This window comes from Talpa occidentalis, unplaced genomic scaffold (assembly GCF_014898055.3).
Source record: "Talpa occidentalis isolate TD23 unplaced genomic scaffold, MPIMG_talOcc4v2.1 talOcc4.2388, whole genome shotgun sequence".
NCBI classification, from domain to species: domain Eukaryota; kingdom Metazoa; phylum Chordata; class Mammalia; order Eulipotyphla; family Talpidae; genus Talpa; species Talpa occidentalis.
The window spans coordinates 1-12223 of NW_023602505.1; the positions used below are offsets into that span (position 1 = coordinate 1).

Sequence of the window (12223 nt, forward strand, 5' to 3'; positions counted from 1 at the left end):
ATAAAATATATAGATTTTTCAAGATTAATCATTACTTTTCCTTTACCTTTCATTGTTAACTTTGATTGATAGCAGAATGAAGGGTTCTTCTAAAGGCTTAATTCTTCCATGTTGGAGTTTAAAAATAATTATCTTGGCTTTGAGCTATGACAAATTAAAGAATTGGACATTGGGAAGCAAAATTATCTTAGAATTGCCCTTATCTGCTTGTTACTTAGAATTTTATAACATTTTAGAGATTTATTGTTTATGTTACATTATATATGCACTAATTCATATTATAAGTGAATTATTTCTAACTTTAAACATTGTAATTTATGGATTCTTTGCCTTTAAACTTAGAGATTTCACTACCATATTTGAAAGCATTTTTTTCTGTTAGATTTAGTAAAACTCCGATCTTCTAACCTAATGTTAAATTTTTTTGAAAAAACTATACTTGAAAGATTCTTACTCCAACTTTTTTTTAAAAAAGTGAAAAAAAAAGTGAAAAATGTCTTTCTTTGACTATCTCCTTACTATATCTTATTTTACATTAGATTTTAATTGGTGATCCTCTGGGATCAGGTTTTGACTCCTGCTACATTAATGAAAGTTTATATGTCATACTCTAAAGAGTGTAAAACTGAACCTCTTGAACCGTGCAAAGCTTGGGAGATACCATGGTTTGTGGATCTTCAGACATGAGTTTACAATTGCAACAGATGGCTCAGGCTCATGGTATAACAAGGGGGTTTATTAACAAGGAAATTTGGGGAAAGGAGCTTCTAAAGCCACAGATGGCTGACTTTCCTACCCCAGAAAGTGTCAGCAGTGTCCAGTAGTCCAAAGCAAAGGTTGTTTGTGCAAGATGGCATTGTCCTTTCAATGAGAGCCTAGAGCTGATGGCATGCCAATAGGTGGTTGATGAGGATCTAACTCATGGTGGCAGCTGGAGGTGATCACAGGTAGTGCTACCAAGATGGCCCCTCAGCAACCAGCAACACCTGTGCAGAAGCTGGGCTGGGCAGCACCAGATACCAGGCTAGATGGCATGAAAGGCAACACCACCTGGAGGTAATGTCAGAGGACCAGAAGATGCCAGGCATAAGCCAAAGTCAGACAGCTCTTTTAGAGACACTGGGCATAGGTCAACATGCCAATCAGTAGGCAATATTGGAGGCAGGGCTAGAGGCAGGAGCAGTGTGAGGCTGAAGTTTGATGTGGAGCTCAGATACAAAGGTCTTGGAGGTCTTGGAGGTCTCAAAGGTCTGGTAGTTCTATGAAGATCTGAGTCTGGATTAATCTGTTCAGCCCTCTGAAACCTTTTCTTATATTGCCTTTAGGGTACCTTTCTTTCAAATCTGTAAATGATTGGTCCATTTACAATTCCAGCTCCATTTGATTGGTGCCAGTTGAGCTCATATCTGATTGGTCCATTTACAACTCCTGAATGGTCTCAAACCTTGAATGGCAATGTAGGACCTGATTTGGTCTATTTTCAATTTTAGTGTGGAATTCAAAACTGAAACCCTGGCCTGAATGCCCAAAACCAAACCCAACCTATGTTGAGGTTGGATGATTTCCTGGTGGTAGTGGGCTCTGTAGCAGAGGCAGACATACATAGTGGTGCACTCAGGAGACCCTGTCTCAGAGCCAAGCATGCAGCACATCTTGCTGCTGAGGTGGGCCTCAGTGGAGCTGGAGTCTCACCCAGTAGCTTGAGCATGGACTGCCATGGAGTGGGCACTGTTACTGCCATCAGGGCTGGCTCATAGGCTGTGCACTGAGCTGGGGCCACAGTGTGTTTTCCCACCTACTGAGGTGGGCCTTAGCATAACTGTTCATGCCCAGTGGCACCAGTATCTGGAGGTTAACCTGTTACACTCTTCAAAAAACGTCATGAAACTGGTGGTAGTGGACCTCTCTTTAGAAAATCATGAAGCTATCACATTTCCCTCTTGTGCATTTGATTTTTATCTTTTTCTAAATTGATTACTGGTAAATCTCAAGGGGCAAAAACAGAGGGTATTTATTTCCTTTGAAATTCCCATGACTTTTAATATTCATAAAGCAGCACTTAGTTTAATTTGAGACATATAATTGGAAGAGTAATTAACCATGACAGTATATATTATGGTTACCACTTCATTTTTCACTTACGTTTTCAATAATACATTTTGAATTAGGCATGCAGTAGGGACTATGAAAAAACCCAGCCAGAAGTGTGGACAAGCCATCACCATAGTGACCTGCATATAAACATAAAGAAAGAATATTTAAATAGAATCAATTTGTTGATAGAGTACAAAATTTTTTTTTTTTTACCTTGCCATCCACAAAATCTTGGAGATGTCAAAAAAGTATGAATATATAGCTATAGGAATTTAGAACTACTAAATTAACATAAGTGCATGAACCTTAAATATAGTATTAGCTAATTAAATTTGATAGTATTACCTACAAACAACCAAAGAATGTTTTGATCAAGTATGTTTTATCCCAGCATAAAAATATTCAAAATAATCAATTCTAGTCTTGACTCAAGCCCATTAAAGACGTGAACTAAATGATCTCCCTGCTCCTGTCATCTGCCTCCTTCACCCTGTATCTTCTCCATATGATCCTGCATGGCAGCAGCAAGTCTATATCTAATCAATAATTATTTTAAATAAAGGGGATTAAATTCTCCAATCAAAAGACAGAGAGTGGCTGAATGGATTTTAAAAAAGATCCAACAATGTACTATCTATACAGAACATATTTTGCCTTTAAGGGTACACATAGACTGAAAATGATGAGATGAAAAAAAGATTTATATGCAAATGAGAACCAAAAGGGAGCACAAGTGGCAATACTTATATCAGATAAAATAAACATTAGTCAAATCTTTACAGACACATCACCCAAAGCAGTGATAGTGAAGGCGAAGATAAACAGCTGGGACTACATCAAATTAAAGAGCTTCTGCACAGCAAAAGAGACAATAACAAAAACAAAGAGAAACCCCACCAACTGGGAGAACATTTTTGCACCCAACACTAATGATAAAGGACTGATCACAAAAATCTGCAAAGAGCTGATGAGACTTAACAACAACAAAGAAAAGAATCCAGTCAAAAAATGGGCAGAAGACCTAAAAAGAAACTTCTCTGAAGAGGAAATGCAAATGGCCAACAGGCATATGAAAAAATGTTCAACATCACTTGTCATCAGGGAAATGCAAATCAAAACTACCATGAGATACCATCTTACACCAGTGAGAATGGCACATATTAAAAAAACTAGCAACAACAAATGTTGGCGAGGGTGTGGAGAAAAAGGAACTCTTCTGCACTGTTGGTGGGAGTGCAAACTGGTCCAACCACTGTGGAGAGCTGTGTGGAGATTTCTGGACCTACTAAACACAGAGCTTCCATATGATCCAGCAATTCCACTCCTAGGTATTTACCCAAAGGACACAGAAACATCAATTCCAAAGAACACCTGCACCCCTATGTTTATAGCAGCACTGTTTACAATAGCTAAGCTTTGGAAACAACCCAAATGCCCAAAAATAGATGACTGGATCAAGAAGATGTGGTACATATATACCATGGAATATTACTCAGCATTCAAAAAAGATAAACACATGCAATTTGCAGCAACATGGATGGCACTGGAAGGGATCATGCTCAGCGAAATAAGCCAAAAAGAAAAAGAAAAATACCGGATGGTCTCACTCATAGCAGGAATCTAGAAAACTTAAATAAGGGACCAGGAAAACGAATAACTATAAGAAAGTGAAAATCAAAATCAACAAAAAACTACGAACCAGAGACACTTTTAGGGGGCGGGGGTGGGAGGGGAGGAATTGGGGTCAGAATGGGGGGGGCTGCAATTGTATGGGGAATATAAAAATAAAATTTATTATTAAAAAAAATAAAAATAAACATTAGTCAAAATTAGTTAAAATTGCTCACAAGAGACAAAGAAGGTCACCATATATATTAAAGGATCAATTCATCAAGAGGATATAAAATTTATTAATTTATTTGCACCTAACTTTGGAGCACTGAAAATTTAAACCAAATATTAGCAAGACTGAAGGGAGAAATAAGCAACATTACAATAATAAGTGACTTCAATACTCCACTTTCATTCAGAGAGAAAATCAATAAGGATGTAACTAATATGAATCACACGAAAGTCCAAATGAACCTTACAGACATACGAACATTCCAGCTAACAACACCAGAAAACACATTCTTCTTAAGTGCATACAGAACATTCTATAAGATAGTTCATGTGTTGGGATAAAAGCAAACCTTAACAAACTTAAGAAAATTGAAATCTTATCAATTATTTTTTTCCAGACTCAGTGGTGTTAAAATAGAAATAATAACAGGAGAAAAACTGGAAAAAATAGCAATTAAACAACATAGTCCTATTTTTGTTTTACCTCCTTTGCCATTAGAGTTAAATACTCAAAGGAGTCTCTATACCTAATGTCACTGAAATTATTGCCTGTGTTCTCTTAATTGTATTTATTGTTTCGGATCTTACAGTCAAGTCCTTATCCATTTTGAGAGCAACTGGTCCCTCAGCTGTAGCAGGTGTGGTTGAGCAAATCACCCACTCATTATCATTTACCATCACCTCCTCTCCAAAAAACGGTGTGCCGATTTGATTCCGGATCAGCCACCACCTTCTCTGCCTTCAGTGCCTCTTCCAGAACCCTCACTCACTCTGCTGCCTCCTCCATGCCCAGTTCACTAACTTTTGGTGCACACATGGGTGTATACCTTGGGTGTACTGCTTTTTCATTTGTTTATTCTGTTATTCGTTTGCTATTCTGTTGTAATCAAAGGGGAGGGAGAAAATGAATGACACATGATATTTATTCAAGCTATAAAAGTGTGTACATCACCTTCACTTTGAAACTCAACTTATGCTTAAAACATTGATAAAAATTATTCTGATTTTGACATTTATGACATCATCTTTCCTATAATAAGGGACAAATCAATTCATTACTATTCCCTTAATATAATTCCTAGTTCACCATGTTTATGAATTAAAACTTATTTTAAAATGTCATTATGTTAACATCTTATCAAGGCATAATTATACAATATTCCATACATATTTAATGTGAACAATTTAATATGTTGCTTTCATTGAATTCATATTGTTCATAATGTTATCCAGTTTCCTCTTTGATTTTTTTCCTTTGGCAAATATATTGTTTTATAGTGTGCCAGTTTATCTCAACTCCAGGGCTCACTCTTAAAACAGTGCGTGTATGAGATGATAGTTTTGAGACCTAGAAGAAGACAAACGGTGGGCTGAAGAATCAAGCAGAAACTTAGTACCCACTCAATGTTGGGGAGACAGAGGCTGGCATTTAAGTCTTACCAAGTTAGAGGCCTTGGTAAATATTCAGTGTATTCTCAGAAAAATTATGCCTTGGAAGTAAATGCTTCAAATTAGAAGAAAATACCACACCTTGGGAATAAGCTCCACAATTGTTATTAAGGGCAAAACAAAGCTTCAAACCAAATCTGACCCCATCAAGGTATTTGGCAAGGTCTTCTGCCTCTTGCCTCTTTCAAGGATTCTGTCCCACAAGTTCAGGCATTTCAGCAGCCTGGGACTCTGAATTCCACTTCCTCCTCTCAGTACAATCACTTTTGGACTCCTTCCCTTGCACTACAAACAGATACCCTGGGGAAGGAGTTTTGATAAACAAGGAGGGAAAAGGACTTCCTTTCTTTAACGAATCATACCTGCTCTTGATTTCTAGTCAATGGCTTCAAACAATTATTTACTCACATTTTGTTCAGTTTTTAATAGTTGGGTTTTTTTCTTGGCTATTCTAATACCAGCCATTCAGTTGTGGCTGAAATAATAAGTCTTTCACAATTCTTATTTCTGGGACTTTCAGCTGCCCCAGGCCTGAAGGTGCACGGATAATCCCCCGCTTCTACAAAGAGATGATGAGTGTAAATGGTGTCTTGTGAACAGACCACAGGATTGAACTGAGCTACTCTAGACTTACATTTCTTCATTTGGTAACAAGGCATTTGGGCATTAGGCATTTGGACCAAGCCTACCACAGCTCCTAAAATAATATAAATCAGTGAGCCATTTTGTAAGCAGTATGGGTCTATTACCTACAATAGATATAGAAAAAGTAGAATTTGGAAATATTAAGTATAAAAATCTAAAAAAGATATATTCTCTGTGGTTTAACATAACTGAAACAATGGCTTCCATGTATTTTAAAATATTTTGAAGCTAAAACTTTGGATGCTCTGAGAACTACCTATTCTATTTAGACTTAGTTAATGAAAAGTCTTACTTATCATGCATGCATTATCAAATACAAATAAAATTCAATCATATAGCACAATACATAAAAAAATAAAATTAGCTATTTTAGATAATTTTAAGTTTTTGAAAGGGTGGTTAATGCAGTTTGAAGTAATGAAATTTTAGATGAATAATACAACTAAAATATCAATGAGAATTTCACTGAATAACCAACTATTTCTAACTGCATTTATTTTTTTTTTCAAATTATTTTGAAAATAGGTAGCATCAGTTTTTTGTTGTTGTAAATGAACATAAATTTTCATGAGAAAGTAGAGTACACTTACCAATGACAGTAAACTAACCTGTCCTGTCATATCGGAAGCAAGAGGAATGGTGGGCCAAATGAAACAGTAAATTGCAAAAAATGCCAGCCATATTATTATGCTTCCCCAAATTGCTATATGACTAAACTGCAAAAAGAAAAATATCATAGAAACACTTCAATCTTTCTGTTAAAATATAACAGTCAACTAACAAAATATATGATGTCCAGGACACCATAGAAAATTATTGGTAATCTTTCAATTTCTTGATAGATTTATTCAATTTCAGGTTCTTTTAAAGAAAAAAAATCTTTGAACAGAAATCATTAAGAAGGATATAAATTTGAACTTATACATGTTCTGTGTGAATTCTGGGACACTCGCATAAGTTGGATTTCTAGACCAAACCAGGAAGACTTTCTGTTTCTATCAACTATGTATGTCATTCTGGTTGAGCTGTTGGCTGGAGCATCGCTGTGCAGGTCTAGTTTAGGAACTTGTACCAAACTCTTTAATGCTAAATGTTAAGGAGACAAATCCTCCTGTTGATCTGATCTGTTATTTGTACAGTTTGTGTTAGCAAAGGAATGGTAAGGAAAATGACTAGGAGACTTAGGTTCTAAACTTGGCTCTCTGGGTGCACTGCATGCCCACAGGTCTCAGATTGATCATTTTATCATATTTAGCTAGAAGACATTACTTCTTAAGGTTTCAAGTGTGCTCACCTTACTAGGTACAGCTCATTACTAATCATATCTGAACAACAAAAACAGAGAAAACCACAATCTGCTATTTCTCAGAGTTTTTTAATGAAAAGTAATTTTTTCACTCTCTTAAAAAAAATAACATCTTTAATGATTCCTCTGATTAAAAGGAACCAGTCTCCTCAAGGCTTTCTCTTGTGATCAACAGATGATGGAGAAGAGAACCAGTTCAAAACTTTCAACTTTTCTAACACTGCAGTGCATTTTCATGTAATTTTTCCCCTGTAGTCAACCTTAATACATTAGCTGTAAAATATTTCTCAAAGCAGTTATGTTACAGGGCAACCCTGATATAAAATGGGTTGCCTGACTGTGGGTCCTCACCTGTGCACTTAAAAGGGACTTACACTGCAGGCACACACAAAAGGTTAACAAAGGTTTATTTACAAAGGAAAGGGAAATGAGGAAATGTACAGCTCAGGTAGAAAAGAGGGAGATAAATTCTTAAATGCGTCCTACCCATTCTGCCGACCTGGAATCCCAAATGGAATCCCGCCAAGACCAAACCTGCCTGGCCAAGAGCACGAGCCAAGTGCCCCAGACCCCACTAACAAGGCTGGTTTTATTTACAAACAGATAAAATGGCTGCTTAACTCTGCCCTTAGGTCTTTGCAACTTCCCTTTGGGGATCATGGGATTTGTAGTTCCCAGGGTCTTGATGGAGTGGGGGTGGCATCCACAAAGCCTATATGGAGTATGCTCAGGACATCCTTTCCCCCTAACAGTTACAGTAGCTTGCTACTGTCCTAAGAAAATGGACTCAACAGGCACCCACCTTTAAGCCATACAAAATGCCTCTCATTGCATTTCATGTATATGTGAAAAATAAAGGGTCAGATAAAACCAAGCCAAAAATAAACCATCTGACTGTAGAATTGTGACTACCAGAAAAGGAGAGGGAGGGAAGAGAACAAAGTGGGGAGTGAGCTATGATAGTGGGGGACTATGAGTGCTGGGGTGATAGGTGTGGTATGATTATAAATATAAATGCTGTAATCCTATACCTCTGAATCATATACAGTATTACAAACCAATGCAACCTCAATAAAAAAAATGTTACAATTAACTATCATTAAGAATATAGAAGCCCTGAGCAATATAATTATCCACCTTAAATTATTGATATTAATAGTTCTCTGTATTTTACAACTAAATATAAACATTCATTTAAAAAGTTAGCATGAAGCAACTATCTGGATTGAGGAAATATCTAAATATCCTAACGAATACTCACTTTATTCCAAGACATTGTCTCCAAACCAGCTTTCAGACAAACAGTAACTATCACATACTGTGTGAGGTAAGAGAGCAAAGGGGAAAGAGATTGGAAAAATGATAAAAAATTAGAATCCAAACCCCACCTTCTTGACCCCTTCTCTCCCCCCCTCCCCTGACACACATACACTCCCATGTCTGGTGAACTCTCTTGTCATTTGGTTGCTAAATTTTAGTTGTAGGGGGAATGAAGTTTTTCAAAAGATGTTCTGGGTTTAGAAGTTCATTAACATGATGAATCCATGCTTTTAAGCACTTATATTTACATTTTTTAAAATAGTATGGAAGATTTGATTCTTATTAATAATCTAAGTGACTGATTAAAAAAAAAACAGTTGAGCAGAGTAGATTGAAATAGCTGAAGAGTATCTTGGCTATTTATGCCCCTTCGCATTCCTATATTCATATTTTAGAAATGACACATCAAGTCTCTAGGGCTTTTAATTGTGATTACAATAAATCCATCTGAAGTGATCTGACTTCTTTGAAGTATTGAGTCTTCTAGCTAATGTTCTTGTATATTTCTTCATATAGATGTTCTTAATGTCTCCAGTAATGTTTTACAATTTTCCTTAGAGATCTTGAATATCATGTATTAGATTTGTTCTTATGTTTCCCATATGTTTGATAGTATTTTTAAATAGTATTTATTTTTTTAACTTTACAAATATGTGTTGGTGGTACACTAAAATTTAATTGATTCTTAAATATTGATCAGTATCCCACCAACAGCCAATCTCTTTTTATTGATTGTAATATTTTATCTGTAGATTTTATTTTGTTTCTATCTTCATACTCGTCATCTATGATTTAAAAACAGATTTTGTCCCTTTCCAAAGCTTAGGCTTCTTGCTTCATTTTCTTTTTGTATTGACTTAATAACTCCATTACAATGTTTAAGAGAAGTGGCAATACTGACATCTTAGTCTTATTCTGAACCTCAAGGAAAAAACTTTCAGTGCTTAATTAAGTATGATTTTGTTGCAGGATGTGTTCTTATAGAGCAACAGAGTGATGCACTGAGTGCTTTAAATCCTGCATTTGAAGTTGTCTTTGATCATATCCATTTCTCATCAGCATTCTAGTAAATCCCCATAGATAGGGGTGGTGCCTCAATAGATAGGGGTAGATAGGGGTGGTGCCTCAAAGGTTCCAAGGCACCAGTAGAAAAGTTCCCTATCTACTGCTCCAAGTTTACCTTTGCCAATACACTGCACCTCCCTTTCCTAACACAGTTTGCACTGTGCGCTGAATCAGATTCCACTGGATCTTTACACTCCCTGAAAGCACCAGGATTGTCTTCACCTTACTGTCAGTGAATTCCCCAGGGTTCTATATTTGGACTTAGCATTTTACTCCAATTCACTAACATTGGGAATAGCGTTCAGGAAAATTAGGTTAATGACCTCATCATGCTGAGCCTAATAATTCTCCTTATATTTCTCTGATAGCATCACATTTTGATGTTTGTAACATTGGATTCAGTCCCCTTTCCTTGTTTATTTGCTATGGTGAATTACTTTGTTGTAATCTTTTGCTCTTGGTTTTACTATTTTTCTTCTTTGTTTGTGTGTGTTGTATTTAGCTTTGAGAGATTAAGACTCCATGTAATCACTGTACTCTGGCATCTTAATTAGGAATCTCTTATATGTGTGTATATGTAGTTTCTTTGTGTCTCTAAATGTAATTTTCATGAGGATTTGGTTGGAGATACATACATACATACATACCACATGTATAAAAACATAGCTAACAAGCACACTGTGTACAGCTTTTAACACAGTGTTTTATTCATATTAATGAATGAATAAAACAAAACCCTATCTGATTTATTTAGTCATTTTCTTGGAGCTGGAAAAGGGTAAGGCCTGAAGAAGTAGGAGATTTGAAATGAGAAAAATTGCACTATGCATATGTCCAAATAAAAAAGTACTATCAACCAACACTTGATGGTCAGAAATATGTAATTAGAGTTAAAATCACAACTAGTAACCTGAATTAATAGACAACCAGCTAAAGTAAAAGGAGGCAATATGCCAACAAACTGTTTCTTAAATGGAAGTCATACAAAAATGGTTAATGAGCTTGTTATTCTAAGATATATGCATACCTCATTTTATTGTGCTTCAACTTACTGTGTATCACAGATATAGTTTCTATAAAAGTATGTGGCATCTCTGTGTCAAGCCAACTCTAGTTGCACCATTTTCTATGTGTTCATTTCTTGTCTCTATGTCGTATTTAATTAAGGCATGCACATTGATTTTTAGACATAATAGATAAGTTTTCAATTAATAGAATAAAGTATAATGTAGGCATTACTTATACCTGCCCTAGGAAGCCAAAAGATTTGTGACTTGCTCTGTTGCAGTACCATGAAACTGAACATGTAATATCTCCAAGGTATGCATGTATTTGTTAACTGGGAAAAGGATGCAGAGGAATAGTTTTTACTTGCTTACAAAAGGGATAACACACTGTTGAATACATATCTACAATATTTAGAATTATCAGTAAGAAACTACCAAACAGAGGCAGACACAAATTAGAAGCCATAAAGGAAAATACTGATGCATTTAACTACAAAAAATGATATACACAACTATTCATGACAAAAACACCATTAAATGTGAAAGTGAGTACCGGAAATTTATTTTCTAATATATGAGAAGATATAACATACTCAACATATATTGCTAATAATTAATGTGACCAACAACCCAACAGAATAATTTGGTAAAGTAAATTAATAAGTACTACACAGAAAAAGAAATAGAAGTACATATTCATGCAAACATGCTTACACTCAAAGCAAAAACTTCAATTGGATATCATTTCACCTACTAGATCAAAAGGTGTCAGAAAACCATTACCCAGAATGGCACGGGGAACTGATATTATCACTAAATTTGTACAACCTCTTTGAGGGATAATTTGGTAATGTTTTTCAAAATTCACAGTAGCCTTTGATTAGCATTTATACTTTTAGAAATGTATCCTACATATATATTTGCTTCGGGCATAAAGTATAGCCTTGCAGCAATTTTTGTAATGGCAAATGTCCAAAACAATCATAATGTCCACTAAAGAATACTGGTGAAATAAATAATGAGTTAGTTGTTCATATAAATAGCCTCAAAAGAATGTGGGATAGGTTTGTGGGGTGATTCAAAAACTATCACTGAGGCATGTTGTGTAATATACAAGCGAGATATAGAATAGCATCTCTTGCCACAAAATTAGGGGGGTATACATTTACATAAATGTTTTTTCACATATCTAGAAAAATATAGCCATTTATAATAATTCCTTGAAAAGATATTGAAGCATGTGAAGTATTTTAAAACTCATGGATAGTTAGTTTTTATTCAAAACTATGAAAAGTATAAGGATAAACTTACTGTATAAATGAAATTTCCAAGAAACAAATAGTCTGTTGTGTGACCATCTAGTAATACCATATCTGAAATTGAAAACAAATTTTATCCTTATGCAGCATGAAACATAGATTTTTAAAGTTATTTTTAACAAAGTAATCCATCCAGACACCAAAAATATTTAATTATTGGACATAGTTTAAAGTGC

General features: G+C 35.4%; 1 long non-coding RNA gene across 1 annotated transcript; it reads right to left on the bottom strand.

Annotated features, from left to right (window-relative positions):
* Window positions 1-2147: 2147 nt before the first annotated feature.
* On the bottom strand, window positions 2148-12096 carry LOC119253921 (uncharacterized). Its single transcript, XR_005127232.1, has 4 exons — window positions 12040-12096; window positions 8598-8654; window positions 6639-6746; window positions 2148-2231 (listed from the first exon to the last, which is right to left on the bottom strand). It is a non-coding gene; the product is annotated as an uncharacterized LOC119253921 (long non-coding RNA).
* Window positions 12097-12223: the final 127 nt, after the last annotated feature.